Raw genomic sequence first — 23,507 nt, 5'->3', positions numbered from 1 at the left:
ATGAAAGCAGAAATAAAGATGTTCTTTGAAACCAATGAGAACAAAGATACAACATACCAGAATCTCTGGGACACATTTAAAGCAGTGTGTAGAGGGAAATTTATAGCACTAAATGCCCACAAGAGAACGCAGGAGAGATCTAAAATTGACACTTAACATCACAATTAAAAGAACTAGAGAGGCAAGAGCAAACACATTCAAAAGCTAGCAGAAGGCAAGAAATAACTAAGATCAGAGCAGAACTGAAGGAGATAGAATCACAAAAAACCCTCCAAAAAATCAATGAATCCAGGAGTTGTTTTTTGAAAAGATCAACAAAATTGACAGACCGCTAGCAAGACTAATAAAGAAGAAAAGAGAGAGGAATCAAATAGACGCAATAAAAAATGATAAAGGGGATATCACCACCGACCCCACAGAAATACAAACAACCATCAGAGAATACTATAAATGCCTCTACGCAAATCAACTAGAAAATCTAGAAGAAATGGATAATTTCCTGGACACTTACACTCTCCCAAGACTGAACCAGGAAGAAGTTGAATCCCTGAATAGACCAATAACAGGCTCTGAAATTGAGGCAACAATTAATAGCCTACCCACGAAAAAAAGTCCAGGACCAGATGGATTCACAGCTGAATTCTACCAGAGGTACAAGGAGGAGCTGGTACCATTCCTTCTGAAACTATTCCAATCAATAGAAAAAGAGGGAATCCTCCCTAACTCATTTTATGAGGCCAACATCATCCTGATACCAAAGCCTGGCAGAGACACAACAAAAAAAGAGAATTTTAGACCAATATCCCTGATGAACATCGATGCAAAAATTCTCAATAAAATACTGGCAAACCGGATTCAGCAGCACATCAAAAGGCTTATCCACCATGACCAAGTGGGCTTCATCCCTGGGATGCAAGGCTGGTTCAACATTCGCAAATCAATAAACGTAATCCAGCATATAAACAGAACCAAAGACAAGAACCACATGATTATCTCAATAGATGCAGAAAAGGCTTTTGACAAAATTCAACAGCCCTTTATGCTAAAAACGCTCAATAAATTCGGTATTGATGGAACGTACCTCAAAATAATAAGAGCTATTTACGACAAACCCACAGCTAATATCATACTGAATGGGCAAAAACTGGAAAAATTCCCTTTGAAAACTGGCACAAGACAGGGATGCCCTCTCTCACCACTCCTATTCAACATAGTGTTGGAAGTTCTGGCTAGGGCAATCAGGCAAGAGAAAGAAATCAAGGGTATCCAGTTAGGAAAAGAAGAAGTCAAATTGTCCCTGTTTGCAGATGACATGATTGTATATTTAGAAAACCCCATCGTCTCAGCCCAAAATCTCCTTAAGCTGATAAGCAACTTCAGCAAAGTCTCAGGATACAAAATTAATGTGCAAAAATCCCAAGCATTCTTATACACCAGTAACAGACAAGCAGAGAGCCAAATCAGGAATGAACTTCCATTCACAATTGCTTCAAAGAGAATAAAATACCTAGGAATCCAGCTTACAAGGGATGTAAAGGACCTCTTCAAGGAGAACTACAAACCACTGCTCAGTGAAATCAAAGAGGACACAAAAATGGAAGAACATACCATGCTCATGGATAGGAAGAATCAATATCGTGAAAATGGCCATACTGCCCAAGTTATTTATAGATTCAATGCCATCCCCATCAAGCTACCAATGACTTTCTTCACAGAATTGGAAAAAACTGCTTTAAAGTTCATATGGAACCAAAAAAGAGCCCGCATTGCCAAGACAATCCTAGGTCAAAAGGACAAAGCTGGAGGCGTCACGCTACCTGACTTCAAACTATACTACAAGGCTACAGTAACCAAAACAGCATGGTACTGGTACCACAACAGAGATATAGACCAATGGAACAGAACAGAGTCCTCAGAAATAATACCACATATCTACAGCCATCTGATCTTTGACAAACCTGAGAGAAACAAGAAATGGGGAAAGGATTCCCTATTTAATAAATGGTGCTGGGAAAATTGGCTAGCCATAAGTAGAAAGCTGAAACTGGATCCTTTCCTTACCCCTTATACGAAAATTAATTCAAGATGGATTAGAGACTTAAATGTTAGACCTAATACCATAAAAACCCTAGAAGAAAATCTAGGTAGTACCATTCAGGACAGAGGCATGGGCAAGGACTTCATGTCTAAAACACCAAAAGCAACGACAGCAAAAGCCAAAATTGACAAATGGGATCTAATTAAACTAAAGAGCTTTTGCACAGCAAAAGAAACTACCATCAGAGTGAACAGGCAACCTACAGAATGGGAGAAAATTTTTGCAACCTACTCATCTGACAAAGGGCTAATATCCAGAATCTACCAAGAACTCAAACAAATATACAAGAAAAAAACAAACAACCCCATCAAAAAGTGGGGAAAGGATATGAACAGACATTTCTCAAAAGAAGACATCCATACAGCCAACAGACACATGAAAAAATGCTCGTCATCACTCGCCATCAGAGAAATGCAAATCAAAACCACAATGAGATACCATCTCACACCAGTTAGAATGGCAATCATTAAGAAGTCAGGAAACAATAGATGTGGAGAGGATGTGGAGAAATAGGAACACTTTTACACTGTTGGTGGGATTGTAAACTAGTTCAACCATTATGGAAAACAGTATGGCGATTCCTCAAGGATCTAGAACTAGATGTACCATATGACCCAGCCATCCCACTACTGGGTATATACCAAAGGATTATAAATTACTCTACTACAAAGACACATGCACACGTATGTTTATTGCGGCACTATTCACAATAGCAAAGACTTGGAATCAACCCAAATGTCCATCTGTGACAGACTGGATTAAGAAAATGTGGCACATATACACCATGGAATACTATGCAGCCATCAAAAAGGATGAGTTTGCGTCCTTTGTAGGGACATGGATGCAGCTGGAAACCATCATTCTTAGCAAACTATCACAAGAAGAGAAAACCAAACACCGCATGTTCTCACTCATAGGTGGGAACTGAACAATGAGATCACTTGGACTCGGAAGGGGAACATCACACACTGGGGCCTATCAGGGAGGGGAGAGGAGGGAGGGATTGCATTGGGGAGTTATACATGATATAAACGTTATGCACATGTACCCTAGAACTTAAAGTATAAAAAAAAAAAAAAAAGAAATAACTATAGCTATATAGGGAATATGCAACAGATTAATATATTTATGGAGACTATATCTAGGCACAATTATTTTCAGCATTTGAAAATTACTGGTGAGAGTGAGTAACGTCCCTTCCCTGTTGTTTTGATAATCTCATGTCTTTTAAGCAAAAGGAAATGTGTACTGCATAACAGCTTTACCACTCTGACCTCAATATGGACCAAAATGACAGATAACAAGCAGAAGCCAGTCAGTTTCACAAGTAAGTGATTCTGATGCTTTGGCTCATCCTGGTCCCTGCTCGGTTCTCACATCCTGATCTGGCTGACTTAGTTAAAACCTGCCATTTCTAAAGTTTAAGAAATTAAACATCGTTTGGGAGTACAAAGACCCATCTTTGCTCTGATCTCATTAACAACCTCATAAGATTTCATTTCCCTCACTAACTGTCCTCAGGAAGGAAAGTTAAAAGACCTTGAATAATTTTTCCTACAGCCCCACAATGATACTGTACTACTGTCCTCTTTCCTGGTCTGAAACTCCTCTGGAAAGACATGCACAGCCTCTAGTAAATCATAGTTTTTGTTTTGTTTAGTGTACTCTAAGGAGCTACATGGAACCTTTTAAATCATTCAAAACCAGGCCCTAAAGTCCTCTGTGATTAACAAATCAAACCCCTTTCTTTTCATGCAAGGCACCTGAGGCTGAGAGGTAAAGTGACTGTCCCAAGGTTACCAAGCTGGGGCAAGAACAAGGTGATACTGCCACCATCTGTTCATTCTCCTGCCACCTTTTCAACTAGGGTTTATCCCAACCTCCTCATTTCACAGAGAAAAACAGAACCAGTGTGAACAGAAACAATGCACTTGGGAAGAGTGAGCCGAGGCTCTTTTATCAATGTAGCTGGTTGAGCTTCGGTAGCCACAGGGGACCTGACTTTGAGGACACAAAACACAGGATCCTTCATGGTTCACAGTGGTGGTGTTAGGGAGAGGCAATGAGCCTTGCACCGTAGGTAGAACATGATGCAGCTGCAGGTGCAGAGAGTTATCAGGGAGAGAAGGGCCCAGAAGACTAGGAAAATGATAGTGGTGTCAAACAGGAAAATTACACTAAATTACACCATGTCTATTTTACATTTTCCTCAGTCTCTGTCCTAGCCACAAGTGCACTGCAGTCATATTTAGAGATACAGCTTATCTTGCTTTTTGAAAAGTTTTTCTTAATATTTGTCCTAGGGTCCACAGGAAATGAAAAACTCAAGGCATCCCTAGCCCTCTCCCCGCAAGTCACCTGCTATGAATACCTACATTCATTCTTCGAAGCATTTATCACTCCCTGGAATGCCACATATTTATAAGCTGTCTCCACACATTAAGAACAAGATGTACAGAGCAGGAACCTGTCATTCTTCTCCATCCTATCTTCCCAGTGCCTGCCTCTGTGTCTGACACACAGCAGGTGCTCCAAAGGAATAAATAAATTAGGAAATCCTACCACCTGCTTCTAGCATGTAATATCTACTACCCTGGAGTGGAATGAAAGGGTTATTAAAATACCCAATTACAGCCTCAGGTCTTTCCTTCTAGTGTGGAAACTCTACGGCAAGAACCAACACAAATTAAAGTGTCTAAAAAATCAATTGGGGCAGGCATCTTCTTCTGAACTACATTTACTAGAGCCTGCCACCCACAGATGTCAAAGGAATTCACAGGATTAAAAGAAAAGGCTGGAGGTGAGAAAGTAATAACTACTCTTGCGACATCTAGGGCTGGGCTGTAAGTAGTCAGCACATGGACCTCTCCATATATGTTGTTAGATGTCAAGGACTGGCTTTACAGATAGACAGCCTTGGACCCCAATGCTAAATCTTCCACTTATTAGCACCGTGATCATGGGCAAGTTATTTAACCTCTCCAAATCTCTACTTCCTAATCTCTACCACAGGGATAACAGTAACTACTTCACGGGGCTGTTACGAGGCTCCAATGCAATAATATATGTAAGCAACTAGCTCAATGCCTGGCATACAATGGTAACTGCTATTACTATTGTTATATGAGCTATTGATATTTTTATCTGATCCCAGATAATACTCAATAATCAAAGTTAATCTCCATCTGCTTTTCTGGACCAGGAATTACTGCTTTATCCTGGGATTACTATAAGGTCAAGATGGCAAGTGAGTTTCAGCTCATATTCCGAGTCACATGGATTTCAAGTGAATGCTTGGGGGCTGGTTGAGATGCACTGTGCTGTGATTGATTGTGACATGTGCCAAGGGTGTGGAGCCAGGCTTGTTGGTTGGTTCTAATATTAGAATTGGTAAGCCTCTTGTAGTAGTATCACGGAGACTAACAGCTATTTTAATATTACATAATAAAGCATAGAGAAACCCAAAGAATGGGCTAAGAGTCAGATGGTTTAAGTTCTAATTTTAGCTCTGCAACTAACTGGTGAGAAGATCAGAATATGCTACCCCAAATTATGACACTTTGGCATGAAGATTATTTTGAGCTGAAAGCAACTGAGAAACAACAGAAAAAGCTCTCTACCCTCCCCCTATCTGGCTATAAGCAAGGCATACATTTCCCCTTGTAAAGGTACCCTCTGCCCCAACCCATACCAGGAAGAGGAGACAACATCTATCACTACAGATGGGCACTGACTTAAATCTGCTAAAACAAACCTTATTGAAGTAACCCTTGTCTTCCATTAGTTCCCACATATATTTACCTTCCCACAATTTATGGCCCCTAGAAGCCTCAAACTATTTTCCTTTATTTTGTCACTTCTCCATAAGTTTATTGCACTTTGTAAAATGGTATATAAGTCTCCAGATGTGATGACCTTCTTGGGGGTTTTCACTTAATTTCTGTGAGGCCCCCTCATATACATATAAAATAATCCTTTTTCTCCTGTTAAGTTCTCTTTTGTAAGTTTATTTTGTGGGGCCGCAGACACTGAATATAAGCGGGTAGAGGAAGAAGTTGGGTTTTTTCCTCTCTAACACTAAGTGATTTTAATGCAGTCACTTCTCTTTCACTGTAAAGTTATTTCCAATTGAAGTACTGTGATTTGCTGATATTGATTTTTTAAAATGTAAGTAAAGTAAAATACATACAGCTCTGACAGGGCCTGGGGTACAGGATGGGTATTTTTTGTGATTATTTGAAAGAAAAATAAAAGCACAAAGCTATTATATGGAACTGTAACAGTTAAATATTTTGTCCTCATTCAAAAAGATTGACTCTTCCTATCAATGAGAAATATATTCACAATGAGAAAAAAATCGTAATATTTTTGGCACTAAAAAAAAAAATCAGCAAATGCTTAGTAATTCTACAAGAAAGACAAGACTGTCGTGAATATGGCGGCTCTTTAATAACCAAGGCGCCATTTAAAAATAGGTAGAATTAATTACAGGGCTAATGACCCATTGAAAGGCTTATTTAAATACCAAAGCCAGCACTGAACAATCATGGAAAATATGGCTTAAAAGGGCTTTAGAGAGCAGAAACCAGGAACCGCAGTTGAAACAAAAAACACATTATCCTAGAACTCTAGTTACTTTGGTAAGAAACATTCAGGATGTGAAAAATCTCAGGGGAGTTCTCAGGCTGGGTAAGAGAAGCCACTAGGATCAACAGACAAGAAGATGACACATACGGTCACCTGTCTGGAAAAGAAGGACTGCTATTTAGCATTCAAACATTTCAAAGAGAAGAGAGAAGAGCCCTTCTAAAACCATTCTCCCCCAATCATCAAGGCTTTCTTTCCCCCATGCTCACCCCCTGCTTTTCTGATGTAGTCACCCATTTTTAATGTACCATAGGATAAAATTAAAATTTCCACAGAGAGGAAAATATATATTTTAATAAGTCTCTGTGGCCATTTTAGAGCTGCATTATCTCCAAGAGTTTCCTGTGTCTTGGTCCTCTGTGCCCTGCATCCACGCCGTCATAAGCCAAAGAAGAGGTGATAATCTTCAGTGTGCCCTACTTGCCAGGCAAAAGTGATGCCACTGCAGTTCTTAGCTTCTCTCTGTACCAAAATGGCCTTTCTGTACATCAGTATCCTGGGAGCACACCAGGTGGCCAGAGCTGAAACAGTTTCATTACTTCATTCATGTCCATTGATTAAATGCATTACTCTTACCCTTATTTACTATGGCCTAGACATGCCTTGTAGTTGCCTTGCTAAGTTAAAAGTGTAATAAAATCAAAAGGTTCCAAAGCCCTTGAGAGCTCAAGGTGGGGAGGTAGGGGAGGTAGGAGAGGGAGTGAGGCATTCTCGACATATATTGGTTTCAAGGAGCAAATATAAATTTTAGTATAAATTGCCGTTCACAATAACGCTTTTAAACCAGCAATTATTTATACTGTACTACTCGAGAAACCCTATAATTATTCTGAAAGCACTTGCCAACGTCTACCCTGTTTCATAATGAACACAGCCAACACAGCCTTGTTCAAAAGAATTAGTGGCGATGTTAAAATTCTGCTTGGTACTAGGTTACTGTTTGAAACAAGAAGTGATTGCACGATGTTGGGATATTCAAGCAGAATGGGGCCAATAAAGTACCCTAAGAATGAAATTGTCTGGTATTCATATTCACAGGTGGGAAGAAAAGGAAGGTGGTGGCTGAAAGGGACAAAAAATTGCTTGTTTTTTCTTTTTTTTTTTTTTTTACGACTTTCCCAAGAAATACTGTCATCTGTTGAGCAAAGTGACTTTAAGAAAATGTTTTTTCAAACGCTGGAAATGGTAGTGATTTGAAGGAAAAAAGATAACCCACTTCTCCCTCTTCCCCACTCCTTCCTGCCTGGAAAATGTTTCTATTTCCGGCCTTTAGTCCTGATATTTGTAAGTGAATCTGGGTAGTGATTGTAGAACCTCGGCTTACACATCTCAAAACACCCATCTGTGCAGGTCACTTGACTTTGCTGACCTATTTTCTGCTGTTTCTTTCTGTTACACAAATCTCCCCCACTTGAAAGAGCAATAGTCCTTCTACTTTCCAATGAAGTACAGACAGCAGACAGATTTCTCACTCTCTGTAAATGCAGGAGCTTTTGGAGTGTCTGGCATTTCAGGTGAGTGTTTAGGAAAAACCGGATCTCATCCTGGGTGTCTCTCTCATCTTTATTTCATGCTTTCTCTTCTTATAAACCCACCCAATTGTGGACAAGGGGATCTGTGTTCCCCATCGCCAAGTGAAAATACATTCTAAATCTACCCTCAAAATTGAGGGTGCTGTGCAAAGTTTCATAAATAGAAACAGGCAGGAGAAAAATCTGGCTTGACAACTTCTGAATTTAAGCCATTTATTCTCACCTCCACCCCATTTCTATCCTGCCTCTTCTCTTTTTTGAACACGTCATGTAAAAGCAGAGAACTAAGGCAGCTACCTAAAATAAACTTTGTATTACTTGTCTAAATATTTTAGGGAAGTGTTTTTCCTATTCTGAGTGTCCAGGCTATTTTCTCAGTTCTCGTGTTCACTCTGCAGGTGAAGATATTGTCACTGACTGGGGAATGTGCCTGTGGACCATAACCCAAAGGTGGCATCTTTTGTCATAAAAGAGGTATAACCCTGTTTCATGAGTCTATTGGCCAGGAAAGAGATCCTCTGTGCCTGGAAGTTCACGACTTCCCCTTTCTCTTCATCATTTCAGGTTCTGCGGGAGGCTCCATCTTTGATTCAAACCTCACTTCTTCCTAAAAGCCTTCGTCAATGAAGAAACCTTGCAAATTACAATAGATGTTTCCCCTCCCCATTCATGTATCCAGTTTGTACTTCCTTATCTTCCTTTTGTGAATACAGTGGCTTGCTATTTTGCCTCGAGGAACACGTGTTTGTCCACCCCAATCCAGTGATAAAGGAGAAGGAAAAGATTGATCAGAGCCTGTATTTATGCACAGCGCATCCCCAAACGCTTGAACAGCAATAAGTACCCAAAAAAGTACTGTTTAGGTAGCCAACTCCCACTGTCTAATTTAATCCCACTGAGACTGGATGTGTCTTTTTCTCCTTTTGTTCTAAAGAAACTTGTTCTACTACTATTTGCTGGCAGGAATAACTTTCTGCCACCTGCAGTACTCTCTGCTTCTGTGAAGGCTGAACTTCAAGTTGCTGTGAAAGAATTTGCATTATCCCTCTATAGTCATACCTAAAATTAACCCACTGTCTTAAGTTAAATAAGATCTAGAATGCTCACAACTGTTATGGTTATCGGAGAAATAGAGAGTGGGGCTTTCTGGCACTACAAGAGGATATAGAAGATGACACATGTGGTTTGGCCTTTTATTTGGAAGCAGCAAAAATCACAGAGGTGGTGGTTACAAGACAAAAAAGGCCAGGGGAGTGAACACAAAGTTTTGGCTGAGTTACTTTGTACTATTATGTAATGAGATACAAGCTCAGCCTTGCTTGAGTTTAAATAACCATAATGAACTGTTATAAACTCTGGGATGGAGGCATTATAAACATAGGAAATTCTGTACTTGGTCCTCCAGTTGGTCAAGTCTACTTGTATTCATAAGGAACACATTCATTCCCTTGGGTTAGAAGAGAAACATTCTGCAAACTGGAAATAGAAGTTACTTTCTGGATAGTTCTCTCAAAGAATATAATGAAGTAAATTCGAACTTCAGAAAACTCTGTGATCATGTATTTTAGAACATCACCAGAGCAAATAGCAATGAATCTCAGCTGATTAGAGCTTTAGTAAGTAATTGGGATAGCTGAATATCCAAATAGCTGGAGTTTTATCCAAGTAAACACATGAAAACAAAGGCGGCAGTTATCATAAATATTTTTAAAGGAATATTTCTAAATTATGACATATTTCTCTTCTTTTTAGAGAATTTTGAATAGAATTTACTTTCTTGATGATAAACAGTCATCAGAAATTTTATTTTAAAATTTATTAGAAATTTGGAGAGCAGGATGTCTGGCCTCTGAATGGGGACCTTAGTAGTGCCAATGACGAAAGAGAGAATTAAATATGAGTGATGTTGAGAAAAGCAAGATTTTTGTCTAGAAGTATGCCCAGTGCCACACCGTGGGAAAGGGAGGCAAACACAAGACTGGGCCACATCTCCATGGTCTCTGGAAGGAGGACAGCTCAGGCCTCTGGATTCACTTACACAGACGCCAGTAAAAACAAAAGCATCACCTGGAGACAGGATACAATGATGGAGTATTTGAAGAATCCCAAAAAGTTCATCCCTGGAACAAAAATGATCTTCACTAGCATTAAGAAGAAGGCAGAAAGGGCAGACTTGAGAGCCTATCTCAAAAAAACTAATGAGCATTAATTAGTTGGCCACTGCCTTGTTTATTACAAAACAGGAACATCTCATGACTTTTTAATGTGTACCATGATTTCATAGATCTCATACACCAGAATTCAGATCATTAACATCTGACAGAATATTTTTGTTGGGCAGTCCTGTTAACTAAGACTGGATTGTGGTTAAATGAGTATGTTCGATGTTTCTTTGAATTTTGATAGTAATTTCGATTCAGTAAATGCTGTCACTGTTTCCCCCTTCTGAAGATATGGTTGGACTTCATTAGTAATGTTCAACTTTTCATAAAGATGGTGAATACCACCTTAAAACCTATTGGAGACTGGTTTTATGTTTAGATTTATATAACTAGTTATGTGAATATATTTAAATACTGGAGAAATTCTTTCACTGTCTCAGAATCAAGCAAGAGTCACCTGTATTTTGTGTTCTTTTGCCTCTTAGAAGCAAGGGCTGATAAGGTAGCAATGTCTACTTTATATTTTTGGCTTTGACTATGCCACTCTAATTAGAATTCCCTGTATCTAAAACGGTTTCCTTTACTTATAGAAAGGTATTTTAGTGTAGACTTTAGAGAAGTGCAATATTTAGAGTGATATTATATACTAAAGTGTGATAGTTGAGAAGAGTTAAATATTTTTTAAATGATATTATACTTTGGCATGTACTGTAATATCAAATATACTTTATAAATAATAAAATCTTATAAACAGCAAAATCTAATAAAAATCAAATAAAGAAATTTAATATTACACACCAAAGTGTAATATCAAATAAAGAGTATTTTACTCTTCTCAAAAAAATCTATTAGACACTTATGAAAAAAGTATTAAATTATTGTTTACGCTATAATGCTCTGAAGGCCTTCTAAGATTTATATGACATTTTGGCCCAACACTAAGTGCCCTGGTTGTTATCCTTTTTATATTTTTTCTTCCTCCTTCATCCATTGTTTTCCTTCCTTCTGTAGTCATATGCTAGATCTTATGAGGCCCTCCCTCTACTTGTAATTAATATTTTGTCTTAGAATTAGCTATGTCTTAGAACCCAACCAGATAACTAAGCTTGTGTAAAAACCAATTATGAATAGGATGTACTGGGTCTAAAGAGATTTCCTCTGAAATCAAGTGCATGCACTGTAGTGCTTGAACTTTGGGATTCTGTTTTGGCAACCTAAAGGCCTATTTGCTGACTTCCTAACTTCTCAGATGGTTTGTGACAGCGAAGGTTGCGAGAGGACAGACTCATCACAGGTGAGGTATTGCTGTAGTAGGAAGGCAAAAAAGGTAATTGAAAGACCCTGTTCTTCAAATTACCAAGAGAAAGATGTCGTGCAGGGAATAGGACAATCACCTTTCTGTTATTTGCATTACGGCTTGATAATTATCACAAGTATATTCAGTTTGAGAGTTTCTCAATCTCTTCTCAATGCCTTCAAATAGATACGTTATAAGACATGGCAAATTGATTATTTACCTAAGCAAGGCCAATTTCACGTTCCAAAAATATTTCAAAGCCAAATACACATAACTTCATAAATTTGGCCACTGTTTTTTTTCCCCTTGACTGTTTTATTCTTGATTGCAATAGCCAAGAGTTAATATAGTTGCATTTTCTTAAGGAAACAACATAAGTTCTAACAAGAAATCTGTGAAAATGAATTTGTGATTTTAGTTCATTTTTGGATGATATCAACCAATCATTGTAGTACGTACCTGGCAAAGCGAAAAGTTTATCACGGCAACTCCTTATTTTGTTCCCTATGAGACTGTATTATATTTGGATCTCTCCAGAACATCTGACTCCCTTCTTAAGGAGACTGATGTTGAAAATTATCATATAGCCACAAAATGCAGTCCATTTTATATTAAAATGTGAGTATGTTTATAAAATTTTTTCTTTTGTTTTGTTTGTGTTCTCACGAGTGCTTTCTATAACAAATTCATGTGACATAAACAGGGCCAGCTTGCCCTAGTTACACCCTTACTATTTCATTAACACAGGAACTGGGCTACTATTCTGTTTTTGTTATGCTTATGCTGAATAACTGTACTCAGCCAGCTGCCATGACTTGTCTGTAATCCCAGCACTTTAGGAAGCCAAGGTGTGAGGATCACTTGAGCTCAGGAGTTCAAGACCAGCCTGGACAACATAGTGAGACCCTGCCTTAAAAAAAAAAAAATAGCTGAGTGTGGTGGTGCCAGTCTGTGCCTGCCTGTAGTCTTGGCTGCTGGCGGGGGAGAGGAGTCTGAGGTGGGAGGATCACTTGAGCCTGGGTCACGGCTGCAGTGAGGTGTTGCAATAGAGCAAAACCCTGGGTAATGCAGCAAGATGCTGTCTCAATAAAAATAAGTACATAACTGTATTCAAATGGCTTTCTTCTTCTAATGTGGCTGCTTGGGCAATTTGTCCATCTTTCCCCAGCAGCAGCTGCTAATGTTTAAGTGTAATTTTAGGCTAAAAATTTTTTTAATTAAAAAAATTAAAAGTTACACCAGCTTATTGAAGCAAATACAGAAAATACAGAAAAGTATACGGAACAAAAAAATAAAACATTGTCTTCACTGCAGAGACAACTAAGTCTTTAAAAATACGTATGTCTGTCTATACATATCTGTACTCACACATAAGCACAAACACATGCTGGCAGTGATGTTTTAAAATGTAAGTGTTTTTATACATGGGAAGTTTTAAATTGTGTTTTTTTTAAATATTAGAGAATGCAAAATAATAATAAATAATGAGGCATAATTATAATTGTGATGACAAGAAAGCAATAAAAAAAGTTAAACTCTTTAACTCTGAAACTAATGTAAGAATTTTATCACATGTTGTAGATCCAGGAACACTTGAGGAAGATGCTTTAACCACAAGATCGCTCTCAAGGTTTTTGGGCCCCCTTTCATAATGTAATAGATTCTGAATTGCAAAATACCAATACGGTTTTTAAAAGGGTCAAGAAATACAGAAGGAAAGTACATCTCAAGCTAAAACTTTATCCATTGAGAAAAGAAAAACAGCTCAGGACCATTTGAGCGATATGAGTTATGCAAAATTTATCACACCCTGAGAGACATGATATGGGACTTCAGTCACGCTCCCACCATGCAGGAGTGGTGGTGGGGAAGTATTTAAAGCCGTTTTGTTTCTGACTAGATGCTGCCTCCATTATCTTCATGTTACTGGGATCTGTGGTACAAAGAACAATAGCCTATGGGTTTACAAAAAAATTATTTTTTTCTTTCTTTTGAGACAGAGCTTTGCTCTTGATGCCCAGGCTGGAGTACAGCGGCGTGATCTCGGCTCACCACAACCTCTGCCTCGCGGGTTCAAGCGATTCTCCTGCCTCAGCCTCCTGAGTGGCTGGGATTACAGGTGTGCACCACCACATCTGGCTAATTTTGTATTTTTAGTTTCACCATGTTGGTCAGGCTGGTCTCGAACTCCCGACCTCTCTGCCTTGGTCTCCCAAAGTGCTGCGATTACAGGCATGAGCCACCGCACCCAGCCAGTTTACAAAAATTTTGTTGAGACAGAGTCTCACTCTGTCACCCAGGCTGCAGTGCAATGGCACAATCATAGCTAACTGCAGCCTCGACCTCCTGGGCTCACACAATCCTCTTGCCTCAGCTTCCCGAGTAACTGGGACGACAGGCATGTGCCAATATGCCCAGGTAGTTTTAAAATGTTTTGGTGGGAGGGGGAGGTTTGTTTTTGTTTTGAGACAGAGTCTTGCTCTGTCGCCCAGGTTGGAGTGCATTGGCTCTATCCTGGCTCACTGCAACCTCTGCCTCCTGGGTTCAGGCGATTCTCCTACCTCAGCATCCCAAGTAGCTGGGACTACAGGTGTGTGCTACCATATCCAGCTAACTTTTTGTATTTTTTTTTTAGTAGAGATGGGGTTTCACCGTGTTAGCCAGGATAGTCTCAATCTCCTGACCTCATGATCCACCCGCCTTGGCCTCCCAAAGTGCTGGGATTACAGGCATGAGCCACCGTGCCTGGCTTTAAATTTTTTGTAGAGATTGGGGTCTTGCTATGTTGCCTAGGTTGCTCTCAAACTCTTGAGCTTAAGTAATTGTCCTGCCTCAGACTCTCAAAGTGCTGAGATTATAGGCATGAGCCACCGTGCCTGGCCAATAGCTTATGTTATTTAAATATAAATTCTTGGTAAACAATTTAGGAACTGCCTCTTATTTTTTCCTTTAAAAATTCACTTGTAACTGCTGTTAATCCGAGTGTACAAGGCAACTTGAATCTGTACTCCCAAGTGGCTATCCTCAAGTTTGGGCTCAAATAAATGCTATTCTTTATCATATTTTCTGAATCTTGTTATTTAAGTTGAAATTCTGCCAGAGTGAACATGGAGTCAGTCTACCAAAGTAAAACCAAACTAAGGTGAATATTTAAATATTCAGACAAACATCCCTACTATTGAAACAAATCACAAATATTTGCTTAGCATCCACTAAGTGCAAGATGCTGATGGTGCAAATACCAGGTATGCCAGACAACTGCCCAGCCTTTTATACCTCTTGGCCTAACCAGACACAGCTGCAGTTTTCCACATGGAATTCCCCTTCTTGTACTTTGGCTTAAGTGTGCATTTATTCTAATTGTGGAAAATATTAAACAGACTTTTGATTTAGAAGGTATCTCACTTCACTTCAAAGCAAAGCCTACCTTGTGAATTTAATTAGGGAACCTTCATGAGATTTTAGCCCTGATGTGTATTTCCAACTATTTTAGTCATCAAGAACACTTACTGTTCCAATTCTGCCACTGATGTGATTGATCTTAGGGAAATTTCTTTGAACCTCAGTTTCTTCATTTGTAGCATGGGGATCTTACCCACCTAAAACCAAACTGAGATAGCTACAGTGCTTGGGGGACAGGAGACTCTCAGTAAACAGCAGCTCTTATTGTTGTGCCCCAGAGTCTCTTAGGAAACGGGCTCCCCAGAGGTTCAAACCATGGCTTTTCCTGTGTGGCGACATCACAGACATTGTTTATCAGAGGACACATATTCTAGTTCACTGTGGTTCATTCTTGGTGGTCACTGGAAGTTTGCTCCATGACAGCAAGCACACACACAGGTAGCGATGGCCTACATATTTCTTTTCAAGCAATGTCTTCCAGCAAACATGGCATTCAGTATTGTATGAAACATCCCCATAGTATTCCACAGACCTGCATGCGGCTTTCACTTTGCCCTCTATTGTACAGCCTTTCATGGGCTGCTTGACTTGAGCACACTTCTGACTACATACTTCTTTTTATTAGTCTGTGAATTTTATATCCAGCTAATGAATCCAAAGTCTGAGAAATACGCATGCTTACAATTGGTATACAGCACGGCTGTGGAGATGTGGTTGAGAAGCTCTGGGACGAGACACCTCAATTCAAATCCCAGCTCACACTTCTGTGTGAACTTGTGTAAAAATTTTAACCTCTTTGATCCTCAGTTCCCCTCATCTGTAGAATGGTTATCCCCATTCTGGGTTACCTCCAGAGTTGTTGAAAGTTAAAAGTGATCATGCTTGTTCAGTGTTTAGCCGTGTTTGGCATATAGAAAAAATGCAATACATGGCATCTTATGATGCAATTGTTACTGATTTTATCTTAACATAATGCTCTTCACATTTGGCCCACCAAATAAGATCATCTTTTGGAGCCATTTTTTACTGCCAGTGATAGCAATTTGGTGAGAATGATCCACACTCTCATCTAGTTGCTTTACCTTTACTTACGAGAGAGCTGGCTAGGGATAGGGGTAAACTGAGCGTGACAAAATACTATTTTCCTGTGTTCTAAGTCTGCTGTGCTGTATTAAATCTGATCTTTTGGTCTCATTAGGACAATCCTCTAACCAGGAAAGGTGGGGGCCTGGGAAGACTACAGCTTGCTAGAGCAAGTCATCCTTGACATGTTGAACTTTCAACAAGTTTATCACTCAAATACATGTGGGGAATAGGGAATCTGAGAGAATCCTAGATTAAAAGTATTTTATCAGCACAAAACAGTGATTATTCTAAGACAATTATATGAGAACATAAAAGTATTGATATTTAAACAACTCAATACCCCAATAATGCCCAAACTAAAACCCTGCAACCAGTACAATAATAGCATTATTATACAGTTTTGCTTCACTTTGTGGAACTTTAAATTTAATGCCACAACCAACAGCTTACAAACTGCTGTGGGCAAGCAGCGATCCCCTTGTGAGCTTGGTAAATGTTATCTGTTGTATTCTACCAATATCTCAGCAAAAAGACAGAGTGTTCCTGAAACAGTCTCTAAAGTGATCCATCAGAGCTTTGAAGAAGAACACTGTCTTCTTTTCATGTGGGTTGATTTTAAGGGACAACAGAGGTTTAACAGAGGACAACACAATTGGACTGAGATAAAACTGCTATATTCCCAAGAATTCTCCCATAAAGGTAAATTCCACAGATAACCCATTTACTTTTTTTCTTTTTAAATTTTTGATTTTTAATTTTTAAAGTGGCTTTTTCTTGCAGCTAGAAGCTCAAGTACTATTGCTATTCAGTGTTGGTTTCAGATAGTGCTAGAGGTGGCAAAAATAATTCTGCAAATGCGACTCACAGTGTGCACATTATATGTAATCTATTTTCATGTATTCATTAGCAGAGACATTTGGAATACCTTGTTGCTGAATAATGAAATAAATTGCATTTGTCCAATATCTTCCCATCTATATCACATTTATATCCGGACTTGAGCCTACACCAATGTTATTCAACAGCCAACTCTGTCTCATTCATAATGGATTTTTCTCCAAATGGATCTGTTTCATGTTAAAATTAGTGATAAAGGTAGTTTTTAATGGAATAGGCAGCAGGTAACAGCAGCTTCCAAAAGCATAACCTAATGGGGATAACTTAATTATTAGCCATATCACCTACAGAGAACCAGGATTATAATAAAACTCAATTTGGTACAAACATATATAGATACCACCCCTGGTTTTTGTTTTTTTTAAATTAGCTAATTATGATGTGGCCTGAATTGATAAAGTCAACACATCCTCTCAAAGAACCACTTAAACACTTAAGGAAAATGAATAGTCCTTGGATTCGAGGCCAGGTATTTGATGGATTTATAAATGTCACTCATCTCCTGGCTTGAACAGAAGTGAATTCTGATACAAGTTTCTTGCCCACCTACACTCTTGATGCTGGTAAACTCTTAAGTAAGCATTTGGGTAATATAATGCAAATTAGTAACAGAGGTCTATAATTAACATACACTCATATGTGCACTCTAAAAATAGGGTATCAAGGAAAGTCTTCCTATTAGGTGATGCGATCAAGGATTAATTGGTTAATGTCTATATAGCCCACCTATATATAAATAAGCTTATGATTATTATAATTATGGAGAGCACAGTTCAAAATCAAGTTCAAAGAACAGTAATTTATATATCTAAGTATAGACGCAAATATTTAACTGTAAAAATACTTATTTTAATGCTTTTCCAAGTGTTTAATAAGTATTACTCATCACTCAAGTTTTACTTTTTCTTGGTAAACAATCATAGATGATTCAAAAAATAATTCCCTTTTGCCATTAATAACATTTTAATGTTATTTTAATTTTTTCTGAAAACTTGCACATAGGAAGGGAAGAGGGAAAGTTTGGTGTTAATGAAGAAACTACCTTGTTAATCACAGTGCATATTGGTGGATGGATAAGCAATTGGTGGATGGATGATTTAAATTTATTGAAAGCTAGGTGTACATGAAAAATAGAGCAGTAAAGTTGGGTTCCTAGCCTCCAAGTCTTATATATTACTTGAGGTTGGGGAGATGACTAGATGAATACATGGTAGCAACTTATAAAGATCATAATAACAGAATATACCAAACCACATTTTTTTAAGGGAATTCGGGAAGATTATTTGTCATTTGATTTGGGAATGAATATCACATTTCCCTAGGCAGTGAAAGTGGCGATGGGAGTGAGGAAAAGCAAAGCAGAGGTCCCAGCATGAACATGCATGATGTGTTCAAAGAGAGGCTCAAAGGCAGGGTAGAGTGGAGCAAATGGCTCAATATAAGGATGGAAAGTGGGTAGCCAGGTTGGTGAGACCTAATCCTAAAAGCCCTTGAATACTCTGTTAAGGAGTTTGGACTTATTTTCTAGGTGACTTAAGCCTTCAGAACAGAAAGGAGTCTGTTTAGATTACATGTGAGAGCCCATCTGTCCAATGTTAAACCACACAATCTAAATAATGATAAAGATATTAACAAAGATGAACTAGCCACAACCATTAATCTGCTTCCATAACAAGCTAGCCTATGAGTTTTTAAATTATGTTTCTAGCCATTAATAACCAGGGAATTTCACATTAAAGTTCAGATTTATAGATTCTCTTAAAAAAAAAAAAATCAAAGACCTAGTGATGACAGACCAGTTATTCCAAATGGCGACAGAGCCAAGGGAGGTGCTCCGTCTCCAAAGCATATGTGCCATCCAATGGTCCAAGTGCCTCCTCTACCTGCCACACTCATACCACCTGCCTAGGGGCACTAAATGTTTGATTTTGCACCTTTTCTTTTAGAGAGATACCCTCTTTTATTATTATTATAATTTTTTTTTTTGAGACTGAGTCTTGGTCTGTCACCCAGGCTGGCATGCAGTGGTGTGATCTCGGCTCACTGCAACCTCCATCTCCCAGGTTCAAGCGATTCTCCTGCCTCAGCCTCTCGAATAGCTGGGACTACAGGCATGCACCACTGCACCCAGCTAATTTTTGTATTTTTAGTAGAGACAGGATTTCACCATGTTAGCCAGGCTAGTCTGGAACTCCTGGTCTTAAGTGATCCACTTGCCTTGGCCTCTCAAAGTGCTGGGATTACAGGTGTGAGCCACCAGGCCCAGCCGGTACCCTCTTTTATTAGTAAGAATAATTCTACCATTGCAGAAGTTCATACATACCGATTATCTCCAGCCTCTTTTGGCAATGCATTACTTTCCCTTTTTTTTCTTTCTCATGCCAATAAAGTTGTCCATTTATTCCTTTACTTAAAATTGAAGTTGTGTGGTGTTAAATAAAATGTGTTTGGGTTGAAAATGAAAATGAAGATGTCACATATAAGAGGCCTATGATGAATAGAAGGTAGAAAGCATGCTCTGTGGCAGGGTTTCTCAGCCTTGGCACTATTGACATTTTGGGTGAGATAATTCTTTGTTGTGGGGGCTGTCATGGGCACTGTAGAATGTTTAGCAGCATCCCTGGCCTCTACCCACTAGATGCTAATAGCCCTCTCTAATTGTATGAATCAAAAAATCTCTCTAGACACTGACAAATGTTCCCTGGGGGTCAAAATTGCCCCCAGTTGAGAACCACTGTTCTATGGAGAGAATGGTTTCCAGGAAAATAAGCTCCAGATAGGAGAGTGGTCCTCTGCTGGAAAATGGATAGGACAATGCTTATGTCTCCTGCTGTTTGTTACCTCTGCCCCTGTGCACCTTTCTGTTCTGCCAGACAAGGGTTGTCCCACCCACAGAACGGTGGAACAGCCAGGCATCCTGAGGGTAGTGATGCCAAAAGAAGCCCAAAGTCCTCTCCTACCTGGGAGAACCTTCAGCACCTCCATGAGGCTGCATGGCAGTGAAGACTTCTCTTTCTCTGCTCTCTACTGCTGATATAGTTAAGGGAAAGAAGAAAGAAATTTTCATGAGCTACTGTCAAGACCCAAACCTCCATGTTTGCATAACCTGGCTCAGTGTGGTGTCAGAATGCTTCTGAGGAAGGAAGAAGCCTCTTTCCTCCGACAAGGCACTGGGGAAGTCTCGTCTAGATCTTACTGGGGAGATCAGGACTTGCTGCTGCTAACTCCTGGAGGCAGGAAGCAGGCCAGGCACACATCCTGGAACACATCAGACCAAGGTCCAGGACCTCCTGTCCTTCGACTCGAAAGGCCTTGACCCAGAGCTCACTCACCTGAGAGCTTCTTTTACCTTTCCTTGCTTTGCAAGGAAGGAACAGAGTTGTTGAAGGACAATGTGAAGTAGGTAAAAGTTGACTGAATAGTTTTGATATTTTTCATATGGATTTCAGTTTAGATGGTTTTGCACTAAAAAAAAAAAAAAAAAAAAAAAAAAAATTCTCATGATTATGGCATTTCCTGGAGTGTAAAATAGGCTGACAATACCAAAGGCCTTTTTGTGGTTAGTGTCTTTTCACATCTCTATCTTCTGGCATTTAGAATCTAATCATTTCTTTGTGGTCAGAGGTATTATATATAGAAAATTGGTTGAATTAAATTAATCAACGAAAGTGGCTTGTTCATTTTGTACTCCTTCTCAAAAGAAACCACCAAGGTGGGAGGATGCTTGAGCCTAAGAGTTCGAGACTAGCCTAGGCAACATGGAGAGATTCCATCTCTATAAAAAATTAAAAAAAAAAAAAGCCGGCCGGGCGCGGTGGCTCAAGCCTGTAATCCCAGCACTTTGGGAGGCCGAGACGGGCGGATCACGAGGTCAGGAGATCAAGACCATCCTGGCTGACACGGTGAAACCCCGTTTCTACTAAAAAATACAAAAAACTAGCCGGGCGAGGTGGCGGGCGCCTGTAGTCCCAGCTACTCGGGAGGCTGAGGCAGGAGAATGGCGTGAACCCGGGAGGCGGAGCTTGCAGTGAGCCGAGATCCGGCCACTGTACTCCAGCCCGGGTGACAGAGCGAGACTCCGTCTCTAAAAAAAAAAAAAAAAAAAAAGCCATGTGTGGTGTCACATGCCTGTAGCCCCAGCTACTGGGGAGGCTGAGGCAGAGGGATCACTTGAGCCCAGGAGTTCCAGGTTACAGTGAGCTATGATCGCAACATTGCACTCTGGCCTGTGACACCCTGTCTCTTTAAAAAGAAAAAGAAAAGAAAAAACCCAAAGGGCTCATTTTTACAAAATTCAAGTCTTCTGAATGATGCTTAGTAAATATGTAGTAAATGCTCAATACAGGCTAGCTCATGACAACAGTGATTCTGGTCCTCACGATAATTGGGCGGAAGGGTGGTAGTTAAAAGGGGAAACGGCAACAGCTAAGAAAAATGACAGTCTCCTAATTCAGTAAATAATGAGTAAATGAAATAGCAGTCACTCCCTTACAGTAACGACAGCTCAAAAGGGTGAATGGCTTGAACAGGGGAGGATGAACAATACAGGGGTAAAAGAGGGATGTAGACAAGGAAGGTTTTGAGTAAGTTAAACCTACTGGTGACAAAGAACGTACAGAGAGCAGGGCTAGGCAGCTGAAGCATTCTTTTATTCACAAATCAATGGAAGCTATTCAAGCCAATATGGTTTGATTTAGCAGATATTAACTGCAGCTAAAGTGATGCAAATACATCAGCAAAAGGAGAGCAAGATAAACATGAGAAACCCACACTTGTTAAAAAGGGAGATGAGAACAGAGACTGACATTTAAAGATCAGATTAAAAGGATAGGAAAAACTAGAGAAAAGTAAGACAATGTGAGCATGAGATCCTTAGACAGAAGGGAGGTGGAGGGGATAGATCCAACAATCCCCTTGCTTATTTGACTCAGACACGAGAGAAGATAGCCGATCACGGGCCGTCGGTAACATAAACACAACTCGGGCACTTCATAAATATTTGTTGAGTAACTAAACGTGCACGAAAAATGCCTTCCTTTCTGGATGTGAAGATAAACTGAGATTTTATACGGTACCATATTAACAAGTTTTTGTCTTCAGGAGAATGCTTAAAACCATGGACAGTATTATTTTTGTTTTGTGTGTGTGTGTGTGTTTCTGAGACGAGGTCTTGCTCTGTCACCCAGGCTGGAGGGCAGTGGTATGATCACAGCTTACTGCAGACTTGACTTCCCCAGGCTCAAGTTATCCTCCTACCTTAGTCTCCTGAGAAGCTGGGACTATAAGTACGTGCCACCATATCCAGTTAATTATTATTATTATTATTTTGCGTTTTTTTGGTAGAGACAGGGTTTCACCATGTTGCCCAGGATGGTCTCGAACTCCTGGGCTCAGGAAATCTGCTCACCTTGGCCTCCCAAAGTGCTGGGATTACAGGTGTGAGCTACTGCGCCTGGCCCATGGACAGTTTTAATGATGATTTTAAAACAGCTATTAATTTGGATAAATTTCCATGAGCCTCAGCTTGTACCCCGACACAGGTGCCATCATAGATTCAATTAGAGGATCACGGTACAGTAGTTGGAGCACTAGACTGAGAGTCAAGAGACGAAGGTTCCAAAATTGGCTTTGCTGCTAAGTGTGTGATGCTGGGCCAGCCACTTAACCTTTCCAAGTTTCTGTTTTCTCTGGGGTAACAGGAGTGGCTTGGACCAGATAACTCTCAGGCCTGTCTCATGATCCTACATGTGCAATGAGGTACATTACCATATTAATCAGCTATTTCACCCTGTCTGTATCCTGCCTTGTATGCCCAGTGTTGAATGGCAGATAAAAGTTCTTTTTTTTCCTCTCTCCTCATTTTGCCTGCTAGTGGCTTGTCAACAGTAGTTTCTATAATCAATTCTGGAAATGTTTACCCATCTGTATTATCTGAAGGCTGTTATTTACTGTTCTTGCTATTTTTTTTCCCCGGGGGTTGTAGTAATTTTTATGTGCCTCCCACAGGAGACCACAGCAAACAACAAGGATACATTTTCACAATACTCAGCATGAAGGGACACTGTTTTGTCGATGTCCCTGACACAGTTTGAATTCTTCGTAATGGTATATTTGAAGTGGTTTCCTGTGTTTTTTTTTTTTTTTTGTGTGTGTGTATGCCTGTAAAGACGAAATTAAAGCTCCAGTGCATTCTGGAGTCCTTCTGTGTGCTGTTACTCTTAACTAGAATTAGTTTTTTCCCTTTTCTATGAAAACACAAATAATTGTGCAGGCCAATTAAACCTTTTGATAGAAATGAATAGCCTAGTTTTTAAGAGAGTTAAAGAGGCCTAAGACATCACTGACAGCACTTTTTGGTATCATCATATTACACCTGAGCTCTCTGT

The 23,507-nt window shown here is 39.6% G+C and overlaps 1 protein-coding gene, 1 long non-coding RNA gene and 1 pseudogene across 7 annotated transcripts in view; 2 read left to right on the top strand and 1 right to left on the bottom strand.

The window, feature by feature from the left end:
* Positions 1-23,507, bottom strand: part of RORA (RAR related orphan receptor A) — a 753,017-nt gene that overhangs the window by 69,229 nt on the left and 660,281 nt on the right. The gene's annotated exons all lie outside the window — the stretch shown is intronic.
* On the top strand, positions 8,674-9,121 carry LOC117070568. The gene is made up of 2 exons (XR_004431969.1): positions 8,674-8,751; positions 8,842-9,121. It is a non-coding gene; the product is annotated as an uncharacterized LOC117070568 (long non-coding RNA).
* LOC117070562 lies at positions 9,715-12,986 on the top strand (annotated as a pseudogene). The gene has a single exon (XR_004431961.1). The product of XR_004431961.1 is annotated as a cytochrome c, somatic-like (transcript).

This window comes from Trachypithecus francoisi, unplaced genomic scaffold (assembly GCF_009764315.1).
Source record: "Trachypithecus francoisi isolate TF-2019V2 unplaced genomic scaffold, Tfra_2.0 Lachesis_group3, whole genome shotgun sequence".
Lineage (NCBI taxonomy): Eukaryota > Metazoa > Chordata > Mammalia > Primates > Cercopithecidae > Trachypithecus > Trachypithecus francoisi.
This window is presented reverse-complemented; position numbering and strand designations above follow the sequence as displayed.